We start from the raw sequence: 21,891 nt of genomic DNA, 5'->3' as shown, positions 1-21,891 counted from the left end.
TGATTTCCAGATAACACAATTATAGCATGAATAAAGACAATTATCATGAACAAGGAAATATAATAATAATGCTTTTATTATTGCCTCTAGGGCATATTTCCAACAGTCTCCCACTTGCACTAGAGTCAATAATCTAGTTACATTGTGATGAATCGAACACCCATGGAATTCTGGTGTTGATCATGTTTTGCCCTAGGGAGAGGTTTAGTTAACGGATCTGCTACATTCAGGTCCGTATGTACTTTACAAATCTCTATGTCTCCATCTTGAACATTTTCACGAATGGAGTTGAAGCGACGCTTGATGTGCCTTGTCTTCTTGTGAAACCTGGGCTCCTTGACAAGAGCAATAGCTCCAGTGTTGTCACAGAAGAGCTTGATCGGCCCCGACGCATTGGGTATGACTCCTAGGTCGGTGATGAACTCCTTCACCCAAATTGCTTCATGTGCTGCCTCCGAGGGTGCCATGTATTCCGCTTCACATGTAGATCCCGCCACGACGCTCTGCTTGCAACTGCACCAGCTTACTGCCCCACCATTCAAAATATACACGTATCCGGTTTGTGACTTAGAGTCATCCAGATCTGTGTCGAAGCTAGCGTCGACGTAACCCTTTACGACGAGCTCTTCATCACCTCCATAAACGAGAAACATTTCCTTAGTCCTTTTCAGGTACTTCAGGATATTCTTGACCGCTGTCCAGTGTTCCTTGCCGGGATTACTTTGGTACCTTCCTACCAAACTTACGGCAAGGTTTACATCAGGTCTGGTACACAGCATGGCATACATAATAGACCCTATGGCCGAGGCATAGGGGATGACACTCATCTCTTCTATATCTTCTGCCGTGGTCGGACATTGAGCTGAGCTCAATTTCACACCTTGTAATACAGGCAAGAACCCCTTCTTAGACTGATCCATATTGAACTTCTTCAATATCTTATCAAGGTATGTGCTTTGTGAAAGACCTATGAGGCATCTTGATCTATCTCTGTAGATCTTGATGCCTAATATGTAAGCAGCTTCTCCAAGGTCCTTCATTGAAAAACTCTTATTCAAGTAGGCCTTGATGCTGTCCAAGAGTTCTATATCATTTCCCATCAAAAGTATGTCATCTACATATAATATGAGAAATGCTACAGAGCTCCCACTCACTTTCTTGTAAACGCAGGCTTCTCCATAAGTCTGCGTAAACCCAAACGCTTTGATCATCTCATCAAAGCGAATGTTCCAACTCCGAGATGCTTGCACCAGCCCATAAATCGAGCGTTGGAGCTTGCACACCTTGTCAGCATTCTTAGGATCGACAAAACCTTCCGGCTGCATCATATACAATTCTTCCTTAAGGAAACCATTAAGGAATTCCGTTTTGACGTCCATTTGCCATATTTCATAATCATAGAATGCGGCAATCGCTAACATGATTCGGACGGACTTCAGCTTCGCTACCGGTGAGAAAGTCTCATCGTAGTCAACCCCTTGAACTTGTCGATAACCCTTAGCGACAAGCCGAGCTTTATAGATGGTCACATTACCATCCGCGTCTGTCTTCTTCTTAAAGATCCATTTATTTTCTATGGCTCGCCGCTCAACGGGTAAGTCAGTCAAAGTCCATACTTCGTTTTCATACATGGATCCTATCTCGGATTTCATGGCTTCTAGCCATTTGTCGGAATCCGGGCCCGCCATCGCTTCTTCATAGTTTGAAGGTTCACCGTTGTCTAACAACATGATTTCCAAGACAGGGTTGCCGTACCACTCTGGTGCGGAACGTGTCCTTGTGGACCTTCGAATTTTAGTAGGAGCTTGATCAGAAGTATCTTGATCATCATCATTAACTTCCTCTCTAGTCGGTGCAGGCACCTCAGGAACATTTTCTTGAGTTGCGCCATTTTTCGGTTCAAGAGGTAATACTTCATCAAGTTCTACTTTCCTCCCACTTACTTCTTTCGAGAGAAACTCTTTCTCTAGAAAGGATCCGTTCTTGGCAACAAAGATCTTGCCTTCGGATCTGAGGTAGAAGGTATACCCAATAGTTTCTTTAGGGTATCCTATGAAGACGCATTTTTCCGACTTGGGTTCAAGCTTTTCAGGTTGAAGTTTCTTGACATAAGCATCGCATCCCCAAACTTTTAGAAACGACAGCTTAGGTTTCTTCCCAAACCATAATTCATACGGTGTCGTCTCAATGGATTTCGATGGAGCCCTATTTAAAGTGAATGCGGCAGTCTCTAAAGCATAGCCCCAAAAAGATAGCGGTAAATCGGTAAGAGACATCATAGATCGCACCATATCTAATAGAGTGCGATTACGACGTTCGGACACACCATTGCGCTGAGGTGTTCCAGGCGGCGTGAGTTGTGAAACTATTCCACATTTCCTTAAGTGTGTGCCAAATTCGTGACTCAAGTATTCTCCTCCACGATCTGATCGTAAAAACTTGATTTTCCTGTCACGTTGATTCTCAACCTCACTCTGAAATTCTTTGAACTTTTCAAAGGTTTCAGACTTGTGTTTCATTAAGTAGACATACCCATATCTACTCAAATCATCAGTGAGGGTGAGAACATAACGATAGCCACCGCGAGCCTCAACACTCATTGGACCGCACACATCAGTATGTATGATTTCCAATAAGTTGGTTGCTCGCTCCATTGTTCCTGAGAATGGAGTCTTGGTAATTTTACCCATGAGGCATGGTTCGCACGTGTCAAATGATTCATAATCAAGAGACTCTAAAAGTCCATCCGCATGGAGCTTCTTCATGCGTTTGACACCTATGTGACCAAGGCGGCAGTGCCACAAGTATGTGGGACTATCATTATCAACCTTACATCTTTTGGCACTCACACTATGAACATGTGTAGCATTACGCTCGAGATTCATTAAGAATAAACCATTCACCATCGGAGCATGACCATAAAACATATCTCTCATATAAATAGAACAACCATTATTCTCAGATTTAAATGAGTAGCCATCTCGAATTAAACGAGATCCCAATACAATATTCATGCTCAAAGCTGGCACTAAATAACAATTATTAAGGTTTAAAACTAATCCCGAAGGTAAATGTAGAGGTAGCGTGCCGACGGCGATCACATTGACCTTGGAACCATTCCCGACGCGCAACGTCACCTCGTCCTTTGCCATGCTTATTCCGCAGCCCCTGCTTTGAGTTACAAATGTGAGCAACTGCACCGGTATCAAATACCCAGGAGCTACTACGGATACTGGTAAGGTACACATCAATTACATGTATATCACATATACCTTTTGTTTTGCCGGCCTTCTTGTCCGCTAAGTATTTGGGGCAGTTCCGCTTCCAATGACCACTTCCCTTGCAATAAAAGCACTCAGTCTCGGGCTTGGGTCCATTCTTTGGCTTCTTCCTGGCAGCTTTCTTGCCAGGCGTGGCAACTCCCTTGCCGTCCTTCTTGAAGTTCTTTTTACCCTTGCCCTTCTTGAACTTAGTGGTTTTATTGACCATCAACACTTGATGTTCCTTCTTGACTTCTACCTCTGCTGATTTCAGCATTGCAAATACCTCAGGAATGGTCTTTTGCATCCCCTGCATATTGAAGTTCATCACAAAGCTCTTGTAGCTTGGTGGAAGCGACTGGAGGATTCTGTCAATGACCGCGTCATCCGGGAGATTAACTCCCAGCTGAGTCAAGCGGTTATGTAAACCAGACATAGTGAGTATGTGCTCACTGACAGAACTATTTTCCTCCATCTTACAGCTGAAGAATTTGTGGGAGACCTCATATCTCTCGATCCGGGCATGATCTTGAAAAACCATTTTCAGCTCTTCGAACATCTCATATGCTCCATGTCTCTCAAAATGCTTTTGGAGCCCCGGCTCTAAGTTGTAAAGCATGCCGCACTGAACGAGGGAGTAGTCATCAACACGTGTTTGCCAAGCGTTCATAACGTCTTAGTTCTGTGGGACGGGAGCTTCACCTAGCGGTGCTTGTAGGACATAATCTTTCTTGGCAGCTATGAGGATGATCCTCAGGTTCCGGACCCAGTCCGTGTAGTTGCTGCCATCGTCTTTCAGCTTGGTTTTCTCTAGGAACGCGTTGAAGTTGAGGACTACGTTGGCCATTTGATCTACAAGACATATTGTAAATATTTTAGACTAAGTTCATGATAATTAAGTTCATCTAATCAAATTATTCAATGAACTCCCACTTAGATAGACATCCCTCCAGTCATCTAAGTATAACATGATCCGAGTTGACTAGGCCGTGTTCGATCATCACGTGAGACGGTTTAGTCAACATCGGTGAACATCTTCATGTTGATCGTATCTTCTATACGACTCATGCTTGACCTTTCGGTCTTCTGTGTTCCGAGGCCATGTCTGTACATGCTAGGCTCGTCAAGTCAACCTAAGTGTTTGCATGTGTAAATCTGTCTTACACCCGTTGTATGTGAACGTCTGAATTAAACACCCGATCATCACGTGGTGCTTTGAAACAACGAACTGTCGCAACGGTGCACAGTTAGGGAAACACTTTCTTGAAATTATTATGAGGGATCATCTTATTTACTACCGTCGTTCTAAGTAAACAAGATGCAAAACATGATAAACATCACATGCAATCAAATAATAATAGTGACATGATATGGCCAATATCACATAGCTCCTTTGATCTACATCTTGGGGCTCCATGATCATCTTGTCACCGACTTGACACCATGATCTCCATCATCATGATCTCCATCATCGTGTCTCCATGAAGTTGCTCACCAACTATTACTTCTACTATTATGGCTAACGCGTTTAGCAATAAAGTAAAGTAATTTACATGGCGTTTCTCAATGACACGCAGGTCATACAAAAAATAAAGACAACTCCAATGGCTCCTGCCGGTTGTCATACTCATCGACATGCAAGTCGTGATTCCTATTACAATAGCATGAACATCTCATACATCACATATAGATCATTCATCATTCATCACAACTTTGGCCATATCATATCACAAAGCACTTGTTGCAAAAACAAGTTAGACGTCCTCTAATTGTTGTTGCAAGTTTTATGTGGCTGAAGTAGGGTTCTAGCAAGAACGTTTTCTTACCTACGTGAAAGCCACAACACGATTTGTCAACTTCTATTTACCCTTCATAAGGACCCTTTTCATCGAATCCGCTCCAACTAAAGTGGGAGAGACAGACACCCGCCAGCCACCTTATGCAACTTGTGCATGTTAGTCGGTGGAACCGGTCTCACGTAAGCGTACGTGTAAGGTTGGTCCGGGCCGCTTCATCCCACAATACCGTTGAAGCAAGATAAGACTAGTAGCGGCAAGAAAGTTGACAACATCTACTCCCACAACAAATTGTGTTCTACTCGCGCAAGAAGAACTACGCATAGACCTAGCTCATGATGCCACTGTTGAGGAACGTAGCAGAAAACAAAAAATTTCCTACGGTTTCACCAAGATCCATCTATGAGTTCATCTAGCAACGAGTGATCGGATGCATCTACATACCTTTGTAGATCGCGAGCGGAAGCGTTCAAAGAACGGGGATGAGGTAGTCGAACACGATGTGATCCAAATCACCGGAGATCCTAGCACCGAACAGACGGCACCTCCGCGTTCAACACACGTACGGTCAGCGTAACGTCTCCTTCTTCTTGATCCAGCAAGAGGGAAGGAGAGGTTGAGGAAGATGGCTCCAGCAGCAGCACGACGGCGTGGTGGTGATAGAGCTGCAGTACTCCTTCAGGGCTTCGCCAAGCGCTATGGAGGAGGAGGAGGTGTTGGAGAGGGAGAAGGAGGCAACCAAAGGCGTGGATCAAAAAGCCCTCCTTCCCCCACTGTATATAGGAGGGCCTAGGGGGGGCGCCAGCCCTAGGAGATCCAATCTCCTAGGGGGGCGGCGGCCAAGGGAGGTTTCCCTCCCCCCCAAGGCACCTAGGGGTGCCTTCCACTTGTGGGACTCTTCCCCTTTGGAAACCCTAGGCGCATGGGCCCCTTGGGGCTGGTGCCCTTGGCCCATGTAGGCCAAGGCGCACCCCCTTACAGCCCATGTGGCCCCCGGGGCAGGTGGACCCACCCGGTGGACCCCCGGGACCCTTCCGGTTGTCCCGGTACAATACCGGTGACCCCGAAACTTGTCCCGATGGCCGAAATAGTACTTCCTATATATAATTCTTTACCTCCGGACCATTCCGGAACTCCTCCTGACGTCCGGGATCTCATTCGGGACTCCGAACAACATTCGGGTTACTGCATATACATATCCCTACAACCCTAGCGTCACCGAACCTTAAGTGTGTAGACCCTACGGGTTCGGGAGACATGCAGACATGACCGAGACGACTCTCCGGTCAATAACCAACAGCGGGATCTGGATACCCATGTTGGCTCCCACATACTCCACGATGATCTCATCGGATGAACCACGATGTCGAGGATTCAAGCAACCCCGTATACAATTCCCTTTGTCAATCGATATGTTACTTGCCCGAGATTCGATCGTCGGTATCCCAATACCTCGTTCAATCTCGTTGCCGGCAAGTCACTTTACTCGTACCATAATGCATGATCCCGTGACCAGACACTTGGTCACTTTGAGCTCATTATGATGATGCATTACCGAGTGGGCCCAGTGATACCTCTCCGTCATACGGAGTGACAAATCCCAGTCTTGATCCGTGTCAACCCAACAGACACTTTCGGAGATACCCGTAGTATACCTTTATAGTCACCCAGTTACATTGTGACGTTTGGCACACCCAAAGCACTCTTACGGTATCCGGGAGTTACACGATCTCATGGTCTAAGGAAAGGACACTTGACATTGGAAAAACTCTAGCAAACGAACTATATGATCTTTAAGCTATGTTTAGGATTGGGTCTTGTCCATCACATCATTCTCCTAATGATGTGATCTCGTTATTAATGACATCCAATGTCCATAGTCAGGAAACCATGACTATCTGTTGATCAACGAGCTAGTCAACTAGAGGCTTACTAGGGACATGTTGGTGTCTGTTATTCACACATGTATTATGATTTCCGGATAACACAATTATAGCATGAATAAAGACAATTATCATGAACAAGGAAATATAATAATAATGCTTTTATTATTGCCTCTAGGGCATATTTCCAACACTATTCGATGTAATCTTCTTTTTGTGGTGTGTTTGTTGAGACCGATGAATTGTGTGTTTATGATCAAGTCTATCTATGAATAATATTTGAATCTTCTCTGAATTCTTTTATGTATGATTGGTAATCTTTGCAAGTCTCTTCAAATTATCAGTTTGGTTTGGCCTACTAGATTGATCTTTCTTGCAATGGGAGAAGTGCTTAGCTTTGGGTTCAATCTTGCGGTGTCCTTTCCCGGTGACAGTAAGGGCAGCAAGGCACGTATTGTATTGTTGCCATCGAGGATAACAAGATGGGGTTTTCTTCATATTGCATGAGTCTATCCCTCTACATCATGTCATCTTGCTTAATGCGTTACTCTGTTTTTAACTTAATACTCTAGATGCATGCTGGATAGCGGTCGATGAGTGGAGTAATAGTAGTAGATGCAGACAGGAGTCGGTCTACTTGTCTCGGACGTGATGCCTATATACATGATCATGCCTAGATATTCTCATAACTATGCTCAATTCTGTCAATTGCTCAACAGTAATTTGTTCACCCATCGTAGAATACCTATGCTCTCGAGAGAAGCCACTAGTGAAACCTATGGCCCCCGGGTCTATCTTGATCATATTGATCTCCTACTACTTAGTTATTTCCTTTGCTATTCACTTTGCCTTTATTTTACTTTGCATATTTATCACAAAAATACCAAAAATATTATCTTTATCATATCTATCAGATCTCACTCTCGTAAGTGGCCTTATAGGGATTGACAACCCCTATTTGCGTTGGTTGCGAGGATTTTTTTTGTTTTGTGCAGGTACTAGGGACTTGCGCGTAGCCTCCTACTGGATTGATACCTTGGTTCTCAAAAACTGAGGGAAATACTTGCGCTACTTTGCTGCATCATCCCTCCCTCTTCGGGGAAAACCAACGCAGTGGTCAAGAGGTAGCAACCACCCATCACTACTTGGGCGCAAATGAAGGATGTCATGAGAGCACGCTTTGTGCCTACCTACTACAACCGCGACCTCTTCAAGAAACTCCAACTACTCAAGCAAGGAACCAAGAGTGTTGAAGAGTACTACAAGGAGATGGAGATTGCCATGATAAGAGCCAATGTCACGGAAGACGATGAGCAAACAATGGCACATTTCTTGAATGGACTCAACCATCCTATCAAGAAGATCGCCGACTTCCAACCATACTCGAACCTCATCGAGCTAGTGCATCAAGCTACCAAAGCGGAACGCCAAGTGCAAGATGATTTCAAGTATGCCAAGTTCTCATCCAAGTCCTACGCCTTCTCCAACAACCAAGCTTCAACGACTCCAACTCCGACTACAAAGCCTTCTACTAGCAACATCGACAAGTCGAGTTCCAAGAAAGCTTCGTCAACTCCAAGTCATCCTCCTACTACGAGCAACTTCAAGCCAAGAGCTTCATCATCATCCACTCCAACTGATGAGACCGTCAAGACAAGTTCCTTCAAATGCTTCACATGCGGAGGCCGAGGCCACAAGTCCTACGAGTGCACCAACAAGCGAACCATGATCCTCAACGACGACGGCACCTACGATTCAATGAGTGAAGAAGAAATGGACGCCATCGAGCAAGTCGCCATGCACCGGCAAGTGAACGATGAAGAGGAACAAGTCTTTTGCGATGAAGATTCAAGTCCCGCTCTTGTTGTCTCCAAGGTCTTGACTCTCCAACATCACCAAAAGAAGACCAAAGATGCCATATATTCCACACCAAGGCCGGAATCAATGGACGATCCGTCAAGGTCATCATCGATGGAGGGAGTTGTCATAATCTCGCAAGTGAAGAACTTTGCTCCAAGCTCCAATTGCCCAAGACGAAGCATTCACATCCATACAAAGTGCAATGGCTTAGCGACTCCGGCACCATCCAAGTCGAGCACCGAGTACAAGTCTCCTTCAAAATTGGCGCCTACGAAGACACCTTGGAGTGCGAAGCCGTTCCAATGACCGTTTGCCATCTTCTCCTTGGACGCCCATGGCAATTTCATAGAGGAGTCATCCACAACAGCTGAACGAACCACTACATCTTCAAGATGAAGGGCAAGGAGTACATCCTCCGTGCAATGTCGCCAAGTCAAGTGATCGCCGACAAGCAAGCCACCCATCATGGAGATCATAGTGAGAGAGCGAGCCACCAAAAAGAGAGTGAGCGCCACAAGCCCAAATCGGAAACCTCCATGATGAGCAACAAGAAGAACTTAGTTCTATTTGCCACCAAAAGTGAGATAAGAGGAGTGTGTGAGAACCCATCTAGTGTCCTACACAGCGTCCTCGTGTGCAAGGACAATGCACCACAAACTAACACTTCTCACACTCTTCCTCTAGTGTTGTCTCTTTTGCAGGAATTTCACGATGTTTTCCCTGACGAGCTACCTCCGGGACTACCTCCACTACGAGGCATTGAGCACCGCATCGACCTCATCCCCGGAGCACCGCTTCCGAACAAAGCTCCCTACCGCGTCAACCCCGAAGAAACCAAAGAAATACAAAGGCAAGTAAAGCATCTCATAAACCATGGACATGTGCATGAAAGTTTGAGCCCTTGTGCCGTCCCGGTCATTCTTGTGCCAAAACGAGACGGTAGCTTTCGCATGTGCTCCGATTGTAGACCTATCAATGCTATCACCGTTCGCTATAGGTATCCCATTCCACGCCTTGACGATATGCTTGATGAACTTAGTGGTGCCACTATCTTTTCTAAAATTGATCTTAAGAGTGGTTACTATCAAATCCGCATACAAGAGGGTGATGAATGGAAAACCGCTTTCAAAACCAAGTTTGGCTTGTATGAGTGGTTAGTCATGCCTATGGGTCTATCGGAAGCACCGGGTACTTTTATGCATCTTATGAATCATGTCTTTCAACCTTACATTGGTATATTTGTTGTGGTCTACTTTGATGATATCCTTGTTTATAGCAAATCTCTTAGAGATCATGCCACCCATGTTCGAACCATTTTGCAAACTCTTTGAAAAGAGCAACTCTATGCTAATATGGAGAAATGCCTTTTCGGCGCTGATAAGCTCGTTTTGTTGGGTTTTGTTGTTTCCTCTAAGGGTGTTCATGTTGATGAGTCCAAGATCAATGCTATTAAGACTTGGCCACAACCAACCAATTTGCAACAAGTGCGTAGCTTTCTTGGCCTTGCGGGTTTCTATCGTCGCTTTGTGAAGGATTTTAGCACCATTGCTTCGCCTTTGCATGCTTTGAGCAAGAACGCGCCTTTTGTTTGGGGACCATACCAATATACCGCTTTCCATGAGCTTAAGAACTTGCTTACTCATGCTCCCATGCTTGCTTTACCCAACTTTGAAAAACCCTTTGAGATTCATTGCTATGCTAGTGGTAATGACATAGGAGGCGTGTTAATGCAAGAGAAGCGACCCATAGCTTACTTTAGCGAGAAACTCTCCGGCGCGCAACTCAATTACCCCATCTATGACAAAGAGCTATATGCTTTAGTCCATGTTTTGCATGAATGGGAATACTATCTTCCCCCTCATGAGTTTATCATTCATACCGATCATGAAACGCTCAAGTATCTTAAGGGCCAAACCAAGTTGAACAAGCGTCATGCTAAATGGAGTGAATTTATTGAGTCTTTTCCTTATGTCATCATGTACATTGAAGGGTAAAGAAAACATTGTAGCAGATGCCCTTTCCCACATATGCATGCTTGTCACTCAACTTGAATTGGATGTCATTGGTTTTGAGCATATCAAAGACTTGTATGAGCATGATCCTACTTTTGCTACTCCTTATGCCAAGTGTTTGTCGCACACCTCTTGGGAACGCTATTACATCAAAGATGGATATCTTATGAGAGCTAACAAACTTTGCATCCCCGAGTCTTCTCTTCGTTTGTTGCTTTTGCAGGAATCTCATGGAGGGGGCTTAATGGGACATTTTGTACGCGACAAGACGTTCGCCACGCTCTCGAAGAACTACTTTTGGCCAAAGATGTTTCACGACGTCAACCGGTTCACCAACCATTGCTCTACATGTCGCAAAGCTAAGTCCAAAGTGTTGGGGAACGTAGTAATTTCAAAAAAATCCTACGCACACGCAAGATCATGGTGATGCATAGCAACGAGAGGGGAGAGTGTGATCTACGTACCCTTGTAGACCGATAGCGGAAGCGTTAGCACAACGCGGTTGATGTAGTCGTACGTCTTCACGGCCCGACCGATCAAGCACCGAAACTACGGCACCTCCGAGTTCTAGCACACGTTCAGCTCGATGACGATCCCCGGACTCCGATCCAGCAAAGTGTCGGGGAAGAGTTCCGTCAGCACAACGGCGTGGTGACGATCTTGATGTACTACCGTCGCAGGGCTTCGCCTAAGCACCGCTACAATATTATCGAGGATTATGGTGGAAGGGGGCACCGCACACGGCTAAGAATATGATCACGTGGATCAACTTGTGTGTCTAGGGGTGCCCCCTGCCCCCGTATATAAAGGAGCAGGGGAAGGTGCGGCCGGCCAGGAGGAGGGCGTTCCAGGAGGAGTCCTACTCCCACCGGGAGTAGGATCCCCCCCCCTTTCCTAGTTGGAATAGGATTCGGGAGGGGGAAAGAGGAGAGAGAGAAGGAAGGGGCGGTGCCGCCCCCCTCTCCTTGTCCTATTCGGACTAGGGGTGAGGGGCACGTGGCCCAGCCCTGGCCACCTCTCCTCTCTTCCACTAAAGCCTACTAAGGCCCATATACCTCCCGGGGGGTTCCGGTAACCTCTCGGTACTCCGGTAAAATCCCGATTTCACCCGGAACACTTCCGATATCCAAATATAGGCTTCCAATATATCAATCTTTATGTCTCGACCATTTCGAGACTCCTCGTCATGTCCGTGATCACATCCAGGACTCCGAACAAACTTCGGTACATCAAAATGCATAAACTCATAATATAACTGTCATCAAAACCTTAAGCGTGCGGACCCTACGGGTTCGAGAACAATGTAGACATGACCGAGACACGTCTCCGGTCAATAACCAATAGCGGAACCTGGATGCTCATATTGGCTCCCACATATTCTACGAAGTTCTTTATCGGTCAGACCGCATAAGAACATACGTTGTTCCCTTTGTCATCGATATGTTACTTGCCCGAGATTCGATCGTCGGTATCTCAATACCTAGTTTAATCTCGTTACCGGCAAGTCTCTTTACTCGTTTTGTAATACATCATCTTGCAAATAACTCATTAGTTGTAATGCTTGCAAGGCTTATGTGATGTGCATTACCGAGAGGGCCCAAAGATACCTCTCCGACAATCGGAGTGACAAATCCTAATCTCGAAATATGCCAACCCAACATGTACCTTTGGAGACACCTGTAGAGCTCCTTTATAATCACCCAGTTACGTTGTGACGTTTGGTAGCACACAAAGTGTTCCTCCGGCAAACGGGAGTTGCATAATCTCATAGTCATAGGAACATGTATAAGTCATGAAGAAAGCAATAGCAACATATTAAACGATCGGGTGCTAAGCTAATGGAATGGGTCATGTCAATCACATCATTCTCCTAATGATGTGATCCCATTAATCAAATGACAACACATGTCTATGGTTAGGAAACATAACCATCTTCGATTAATGAGCTAGTCAAGTAGAGGCATACTAGTGACGTTTGGTTTGTCTATTTATTCACACAAGTATTATGTTTCCGGATAATACAATTTTAGCATGAAAAATAAACATTTATCATGATATGAGGAAATAAAATAATAACATTATTATTTCCTCTAGGGCATATTTCCTTCAGTCTCCCACTTGCACTAGAGTCAATAATCTAGATTACACAGTAATGATTCTAACACCCATGGAGCTTTGGTGCTGATCATGTTTTGCTCGTGGAAGAGGCTTAGTCAACGGGTCTGCTATATTCAGATCCATATGTATCTTGCAAATCTCTATGTCTCCCACCTGGACTAGATCCCAGATGGAATTGAAGCGTCTCTTGATGTGCTTGGTTCTCTTGTGAAATCTGGATTCCTTTGCCAAGGCAATTGCACCAGTATTGTCACAAAAGATTTTCATTGAACCCGATGCACTAGGTATGACACCTAGATCGGATATGAACTCCTTCATCTAGACTCCTTCATTTGCTGCTTCCGAAGCAGCTATGTACTCCGCTTCACATGTAGATCCCGCCACAACGCTTTGTTTAGAACTGCACCAACTGACAGCTCCACCGTTTAATGTAAACACGTATCCGGTTTGCGATTTAGAATCGTCCGGATCAGTGTCAAAGCTTGCATCAACGTAACCATTTATGAGCTCTTTGTCACCTCCATATATGAGAAACATATCCTTAGTCCTTTTCAGGTATTTCAGGATGTTCTTGACCGCTGTCCAGTGATCCACTCCTGGATTACTTTGGTACCTCCCTGCTAGACTTATAGCAAGACACACATCAGGTCTGGTACACAGCATTGCATACATGATAGAGCCTATGGCTGAAGCATAGGGAACATCTTTCATTTTCTCTCTATCTTCTGCATTGGTCGGGGATTGAGTCTTACTCAATTTCACACCTTGTAACACAGGCAAGAATCCTTTCTTTGCTTGATCCATTTTGAACTTCTTCAAAACTTTGTCAAGGTATGTGCTTTGTGAAAGTCCAATTAAGTGTCTTGATCTATCTCTATAGATCTTAATGCCCAATATGTAAGCAGCTTCACCGAGGTCTTTCATTGAAAAACTCTTATTCAAGTATCCTTTTATGCTATCCAGAAATTCTATATCATTTCCGATTAGCAATATGTCATCTACATATAATATCAGAAATGCTACAGAGCTCCCACTCACTTTCTTGTAAATACATGCTTCTCCAAAAGTCTGTACAAAACCAAATGCTTTGCTCACACTATCAAAGCGTTTATTCCAACTCTGAGAGGCTTGCACCAGTCCATAAATGGATCGCTGGAGCTTGCACACTTTGTTAGCTCCCTTTGGATCGACAAAACCTTCCGGCTGCATCATATACAACTCTTCTTGCAGAAATCCATTCAGGAATGCAGTTTTGACATCCATTTGCCAAATTTCATAATCATAAAATGCGGCAATTGCTAACATGATTTGGACAGACTTAAGCATCGCTATGGGTGAGAAGGTCTCATCGTAGTCAATCCCTTGAACTTGCCGAAAACCTTTTGCGACAAGTCGAGCTTTGTAGACAGTAATATTACCGTCAGCGTCAGTCTTCTTCTTGAAGATCCATTTATTCTCAATTGCTTGCCGATCATTGGGCAAGTCAACCAAAGTCCATACTTTGTTCTCATACATGGATCCCATCTCAGATTTCATGGCTTCAAGCCATTTTGCGGAATCTGGGCTCACCATCGCTTCTTCATAGTTTGTAGGTTCATCATGATCTAGTAGCATGACTTCCAGAACAGGATTACCGTACCACTCTGGCGCGAATCTTACTCTGGTTGATCTACGAGGTTCAGTAGTATCTTGTTCTGAAGTTTCATGATCATTATCATTAGCTTCCTCACTAATTGGTGTAGGTGTCACAGAAACTGATTTCTGTGATGTACTACTTTCCAATAAGGGAGCAGGTACAGTTACCTCGTCAAGTTCTACTTTCCTCCCACTCACTTCTTTCGAGAGAAACTCCTTCTCTAGAAAGTTTCCGAATTTAGCAACAAAAGTCTTGCCTTCGGATCTGTGATAGAAGGTGTATCCAATAGTTTCCTTTGGATATCCTATGAAGACACATTTCTCTGATTTGGGTTCGAGCTTATCAGGTTGAAGTTTTTTCACATAAGCATCGCAGCCCCAAACTTTCAGAAACGACAACTTTGGTTTCTTGCCAAACCACAGTTCATATGGCGTCGTCTCAACGGATTTTGATGGTGCCCTATTTAACGTGAATGCGGTCGTCTCTAGAGCATATCCCCAAAACGATAGCGGTAAATCAGTAAGAGACATCATAGATCGCACCATATCTAGTAAAGTACGATTACGATGTTCGGACACACCATTACGCTGTGGTGTTCCGGGTGGCGTGAGTTGCGAAACTATTCCACATTGTTTTAAATGTACACCAAACTCGTAACTCAAATATTCTCCTCCACGATCAGATCGTAGGAATTTTATTTTCTTGTTACGATGATTTTCAACTTCACTCTGAAATTCTTTGAACTTTTCAAATGTTTCAGACTTATGTTTCATTAAGTAGATATACCCATATCTGCTTAAGTCATCTGTAAAGGTGAGAAAATAACGATATCTGCCACGAGCCTCAACATTCATCGGACCACATACATCTGTATGTATGATTTCCAATAAATCTGTTGCTCTCTCCATAGTACCGGAGAACGGTGTTTTTGTCATCTTACCCATAAGGCACGGTTCGCAAGTACCAAGTGATTCATAATCAAGTGGTTCCAAAAGCCCATCAGTATGGAGTTTCTTCATGCGCTTTATACCGATATGACCCAAACGGCAGTGCCACAAATAAGTTGCACTATCATTATCAACTCTGCATCTTTTGGTTTCAACACTATGAATATGTGTGTCACTACTATCGAGATTTAATAAGAATAGACCACTCTTTAAGGGTGCATGACCATAAAAGATATTACTCATGTAAATAGAACAACCATTATTCTCTGATTTAAATGAACAACCGTCTCGCATCAAACAAGATCCAGATATAATGTTCATGCTTAACGCTGGCACCAAATAACAATTATTTAGGTCTAATACTAATCCCAAAGGTAGATGTAGAGGTAGCGTGCCGACCGCGATCACATCGACTTTGGAACCATTTCCCACGCGCATCGTCACCTCGTCCTTAGCCAATCTTCGCTTAATCCGTAGTCCCTGTTTCGAGTTGCAAATATTAGCAACAGAACCAGTATCAAATACCCAGGTGCTACTGCGAGCATTAGTAAGGTACACATCAATAACATGTATATCACATATACCTTTGTTCACCTTGCCATCCTTCTTATCCGCCAAATACTTGGGGCAGTTCCGCTTCCAGTGACCAGTCTGCTTGCAGTAGAAGCACTCAGTTTCAGGCTTAGGTCCAGGTTTGGGTTTCTTCTCTTGAGTAGCAACTTTCTTGCTGTTCTTTTTGAAGTTCCCCTTCTTCTTCCCTTTGCCCTTTTTCTTGAAACTAGTGATCTTGTTGACCATCAACACTTGATGCTCTTTCTTGATTTCTACCTCCGCAGCTTTCAGCATTGCAAAGAGATCGGGAATAGTCTTATTCATCCCTTGCATATTATAGTTCATCACAAAGCTCTTGTAGCTTGGTGGCAGTGATTGGAGAATTCTGTCAATGACGCAATCATCTGGAAGATTAACTCCCAATTGAATCAGGTGATTATTATACCCAGACATTTTGAGTATATGCTCACTGATAGAACTGTTCTCCTCCATCTTGTAGCTATAGAACTTATTGGAGACTTCATATCTCTCAATCCGGGCATTTGCTTGAAATATTAACTTCAACTCCTGGAACATCTCATATGCTCCATGACGTTCAAAACATCGTTGAAGTCCCAATTCTAAGCCGTAAAGCATGGCACACTGAACTATCGAGTAGTCATCAGCTTTGCTCTGCCAGACGTTCATAACATCTGGTGTTGCTCCAGCAGCAGGCCTGGCACCCAGCGGTGCTTCCAGGACGTAATTCTTCTGTGCAGCAATGAGGATAATCCTCAAGTTACGGACCCAGTCCGTGTAATTGCTACCATCATCTTTCAACTTTGCTTTCTCAAGGAACGCATTGAAATTCAACGGAACAACAGCACGGGCCATCTATCTACAATCAAACATAAACAAGCAAGATACTATCAGGTACTAAGTTTCATGATAAATTTAGGTTCAATTAATCATATTACTTAATGAACTCCCACTTAGATAGACATCTCTCTAATCTTCTAAGTGATTACGTGATCCAAATCAACTAAACCATGTCCGATCATCACGTGAGATGGAGTAGTTTCATTGGTGAACATCACTATGCTGATCATATCTACTATATGATTCACGCTCGACCTTTCGGTCTCCGTGTTCCGAGGCCATATCTGTATATGCTTGGCTCGTCAAGTATAACCTGAGTATTCCACATGTGCAACTGTTTTGCACCCGTTGTATTTGAACGTAGAGCCTATCACACCCGATCATCACGTGGTGTCTCAGCACGAAGAACTTTCGCAACGGTGCATACTCAGGGAGAACACTTCTTGATAATTAGTGAGAGATCATCTTATAATGCTACCGTCAATCAAAGCAAGATAAGATGCATAAAAGATAAACATCACATGCAATCAATATAAGTGATATGATATGGCCATCATCATCTTGTGCTTGTGATCTCCATCTTCGAAGCACCTTCGTGATCACCATCGTCATCGGCGCGACACCTTGATCTCCATCGTAGCATCGTTGTCGTCTCGCCAATCTTATGCTTCCACGACTATCGCTACCGCTTAGTGATAAAGTAAAGCATTACAGCGCGATTGCATTGCATACAATAAAGCGACAACCATATGGCTCCTGCCAGTTGCCGATAACTCGGTTACAAAACATGATCATCTCATACAATAAAATTTAGCATCATGTCTTGGCCATATCACATCACAACATGCCCTTCAAAAACAAGTTAGATGTCCTCTACTTTGTTGTTGCAAGTTTTACGTGGCTGCTACGGGCTTAAGCAAGAACCAATCTTACCTACGCATCAAAACCACAACGATAGTTTGTCAAGTTGGTGCTGTTTTAAACTTCGCAAGGACCGGGCGTAGCCACATTCGGTTCAACTAAAGTTGGAGAAACTGTCACCCGCTAGCCACCTTTGTGCAAAGCACGTCGGGAGAACCGGTCTCGCGTAAGCGTACGCGTAATGTCGGTCCGGGCCGCTTCGTCCAACAATACCGCCGAACCAAAGTATGACATGCTGGTAAGCAGTATGACTTATATCGCCCACAACTCACTTGTGTTCTACTCATGCATATAACATCAACACATAAAACCTAGGCTCTGATACCACTGTTGGGGAACGTAGTAATTTCAAAAAATTTCCTACGCACATGCAAGATCATGGTGATGCATAGCAACGAGAGGGGAGAGTGTGATCTACGTACCCTTGTAGACCGACAGCGGAAGCGGTAGCACAACGCGGTTGATGTAGTCATACGTCTTCACGGCCCGACCGATCAAGCACCGAAGCTACGACACCTCCGAGTTCTAGCACACGTTCAGCTCGATGACGATCCCCGGACTCCGATCCAGCAAAGTGTCAGGGAAGAGTTCCGTCAGCACGACGGCGTGGTGACGATCTTGATGTACTATCGCCGCAGGTCTTGGCCTAAGCACCGCTACAATATTATCGAGGATTATGGTGGAAGGGGGCACCGCACATGGCTAAGAATATGATCACGTGGATCAACTTGTGTGTCTAGGGGTGCCCTTGCCCCCGTATATAAAGGAGCAGGGGAAGGTGCGGCCGGCCAGGAGGAGGGCGCGCCAGGAGGAGTCCTACTCCCATCGGGAGTAGGATCCCCCCTTTCCTAGTTGGAATAGGATTCAGGAGGGGGAAAGAGGAGAGAGAGAAGGAAGGGGGGGCGCCGCCCCCCTCTCCTTGTCCTATTTGGACTAGGAGGGGAGGGGCGCGCGGCCCAGCCCTGGCCACCTCTCCTCCCTTCCACTAAAGCCCACTAAGGCCCATATACCTCCCGGGGGGTTCCGGTAACCTCCCGGTACTCCGGTAAAATCCCGATTTCACCCGGAACACTTCCGATATCCAAATATAGGCTTCCAATATATCAATCTTTATGTCTCGACCATTTCGAGACTCCTCGTCATGTCCGTGATCACATCCGGGACTTCGAACAAACTTCGGTACATCAAAATGCATAAACTCATAATATAACTGTCATCAAAACCTTAAGCGTGCGGACCCTACGAGTTCGAGAACAATGTAGACATGACCGAGACACGTCTCCGGTCAATAACCAATAGCGGAACCTGGATGCTCATATTGGCTCCCACATATTCTACGAAGTTCTTTATCGGTCAGACCGCATAAGAACATACGTTGTTCCCTTTGTCATCGATATGTTACTTGCCCGAGGTTCGATCGTCGGTATCTCAATACCTAGTTTAATCTCGTTACCGGCAAGTCTCTTTACTCGTTTTGTAATACATCATCTTGCAAATAACTCATTAGTTGTAATGCTTGCAAGGCTTATGTGATGTGCATTACCGAGAGGGCCCAAAGATACCTCTCCGACAATCGGAGTGACAAATCCTAATCTCGAAATACGCCAACCCAACATGTACCTTTGGAGACACCTGTAGAGCTCCTTTATAATCACCCAGTTACGTTGTGACGTTTGGTAGCACACAAAGTGTTCCTCCGGCAAACGGGAGTTGCATAATCTCATAGTCATAGGAACATGTATAAGTCATGAAGAAAGCAATAGCAACATATTAAACAATCGGGTGCTAAGCTAATGGAATGGGTCATGTCAATCACATCATTCTCCTAATGATGTGATCCCATTAATCAAATGACAACACATGTCTATGGTTAGGAAACATAACCATCTTCGATTAACGAGCTAGTCAAGTAGAGGCATACTAGTGACGTTTGGTTTGTCTATGTATTCACACAAGTATTATGTTTCCGGATAATACAATTCTAGCATGAATAATAAACATTTATCATGATATGAGGAAATAAAATAATAACATTATTATTGCCTCTAGGGCATATTTCCTTCACAAAGCTCAATCCCACGGCCTTTATATGCCTCTACCAATTCCATATCAACCATGGGACGACATTAGCATGGACTTTGTACTTGGTTTGCCTGGGACTAGAAATGGGAAGGATTCGGTATTTGTCGTTGTGGACCATTTCTCAAAAATGGCACATTTTATTCCTTGCAACAAGATAGACGATGCTTCACATGTTGCTAATCTCTTTTGTAGGGAAATATTGTGTCTACATGGAGTGCCAAAGAATATCGTCTCGGACCGCGATGTCAAGTTCCTTAGCTACTTTTGGAAGACCCTATGCGCCAAGCTCGGAATCAAGCTGCTCTTCTCTATGGCATATCATCCACAAACCGACGGCCAAATGGAAGTTACCAACCGCACACTCTCCGCTCTACTTCGGGAACTCATCAAGAAGAACATCAAGGAGTGGGAGGAGTGCCTACCTATCGCCGAGTTCGCCTACAACCGATCAAGACACTCAACAACCGGCAAGTCCCCCTTCGAGGTCGTCTATGGTTTCAACCCTTTGTCACCATTGGACATTCTCCCTCTACCACTCCAAGAGCGGATCAATTTGGACGCTGGTGCGAGAGCGACACATCTCAAGAAGGTGCACGAAGATACAATGAACACCATCGAACGCCAAGTTCAACGCCCCGCGTCCAAGCTCAACTTCAACAAGCACCCTATGATCTTCAACATTGGTGATCTCGTGTGGCTACACCTTCGCAAGGACCGTTTTCCACAAGAACGCAAGTCCAAGCTTCGACCCCGAGCGAATAGACCCTTCAAGGTGCTCGCACGATACAACGAAAACGCTTACAAGATCGACCTCCCGCGCGACAAGTACAACGTGAGCGACATCTTCAACGTCAAAGATCTTTCTCCCTTCCATGGTGATGAAGAATTTGATCCAAGGACGGATCTTCCCCAAGGGAGGGGAGATGATGCGGAGCATCCCAAGGCCATCCCCATGGACCCAACTACATCTCCTACGACACCTCTTGGACCCATGACACAAGCACGTGCAAGAGCCCTTGAAACCAAGGTGACATCTTTCCTCTCACATTTCCACTTTGATGCACATGAGACATGGCTACTACCTCATACGGACACTTTGTGCATTCTCAGGTATCATGGAGAAGCTAAGGAGCAAGGAGAAGAGGAAGAGGAAGATGGACGTGAAGACGGAGACAAAGAATAAGAGAAGATTGAAGTCCCCAGGCTCCGGACGACTGACAGATCCCGGACGTCCGACGACCTCCAGGCTCCGGACGTCCGCCCCCCTTCGGACGACCGACGTTTCCACACCCGAGCCAAAACCCACGGACATCCGACGCCCGACGGACGACCGACGCCCGGACGTCCGACCCCGACGGGACGTTCGACCAAAGACCACCCGAGAAGAATCTACGGACGTCCGACAGGCACCAGACGTCCGGACCCTCGTGAGCCTCCGGACGACCGGTGACCCCCAGACGTCCGATGCCTGTGCACCGTTTCGAGTTGGGCCGCAGCCCATGTACCCCTTCGCCCCCTCTTTTGCACTAGGATTATATATACTCCACCTCTTCCAACTTTCTAGGGTTAGCAAAGGATTAGCTCATATTTTGTGTGAGAGCTTTGCTCATCCACTTGGTTACCTTCTCCTCGGAGATTCGAGCCTCCTACGGAGAAGATCCCCCAAGCGGATTCAAGACCCCTCTTTAGGGAAGAATATCAAGACCTCCTCACAGAGAAGACCGTTACCCTTGTATCGTCCTTGGTTGATCGTGTACCGTGTGAACCCTATGTATTCGATGATCTAGCACATGTGTAACTTGTTCTTGTTGGTTTAGTGTGTCTCTTGTGTTTCCCCTGTGTTTTCCCTCGTTTCCCTCCTCGTGTTCTTCGTGTTCATCGCGGGATCCGCTCCTATCGTGAAAGATCGGGCTATAGGGTTCCTACCCTACATCACCAATCTACACTTGCCAACTTGCCACCGCGC

Source organism: Triticum urartu, chromosome 5A (genome assembly GCF_056163025.1).
Source record: "Triticum urartu cultivar PI428250 chromosome 5A, HENAU_Tu73, whole genome shotgun sequence".
Classification (NCBI taxonomy): domain Eukaryota; kingdom Viridiplantae; phylum Streptophyta; class Magnoliopsida; order Poales; family Poaceae; genus Triticum; species Triticum urartu.
Note: the sequence above shows the minus strand (reverse complement) of the source record.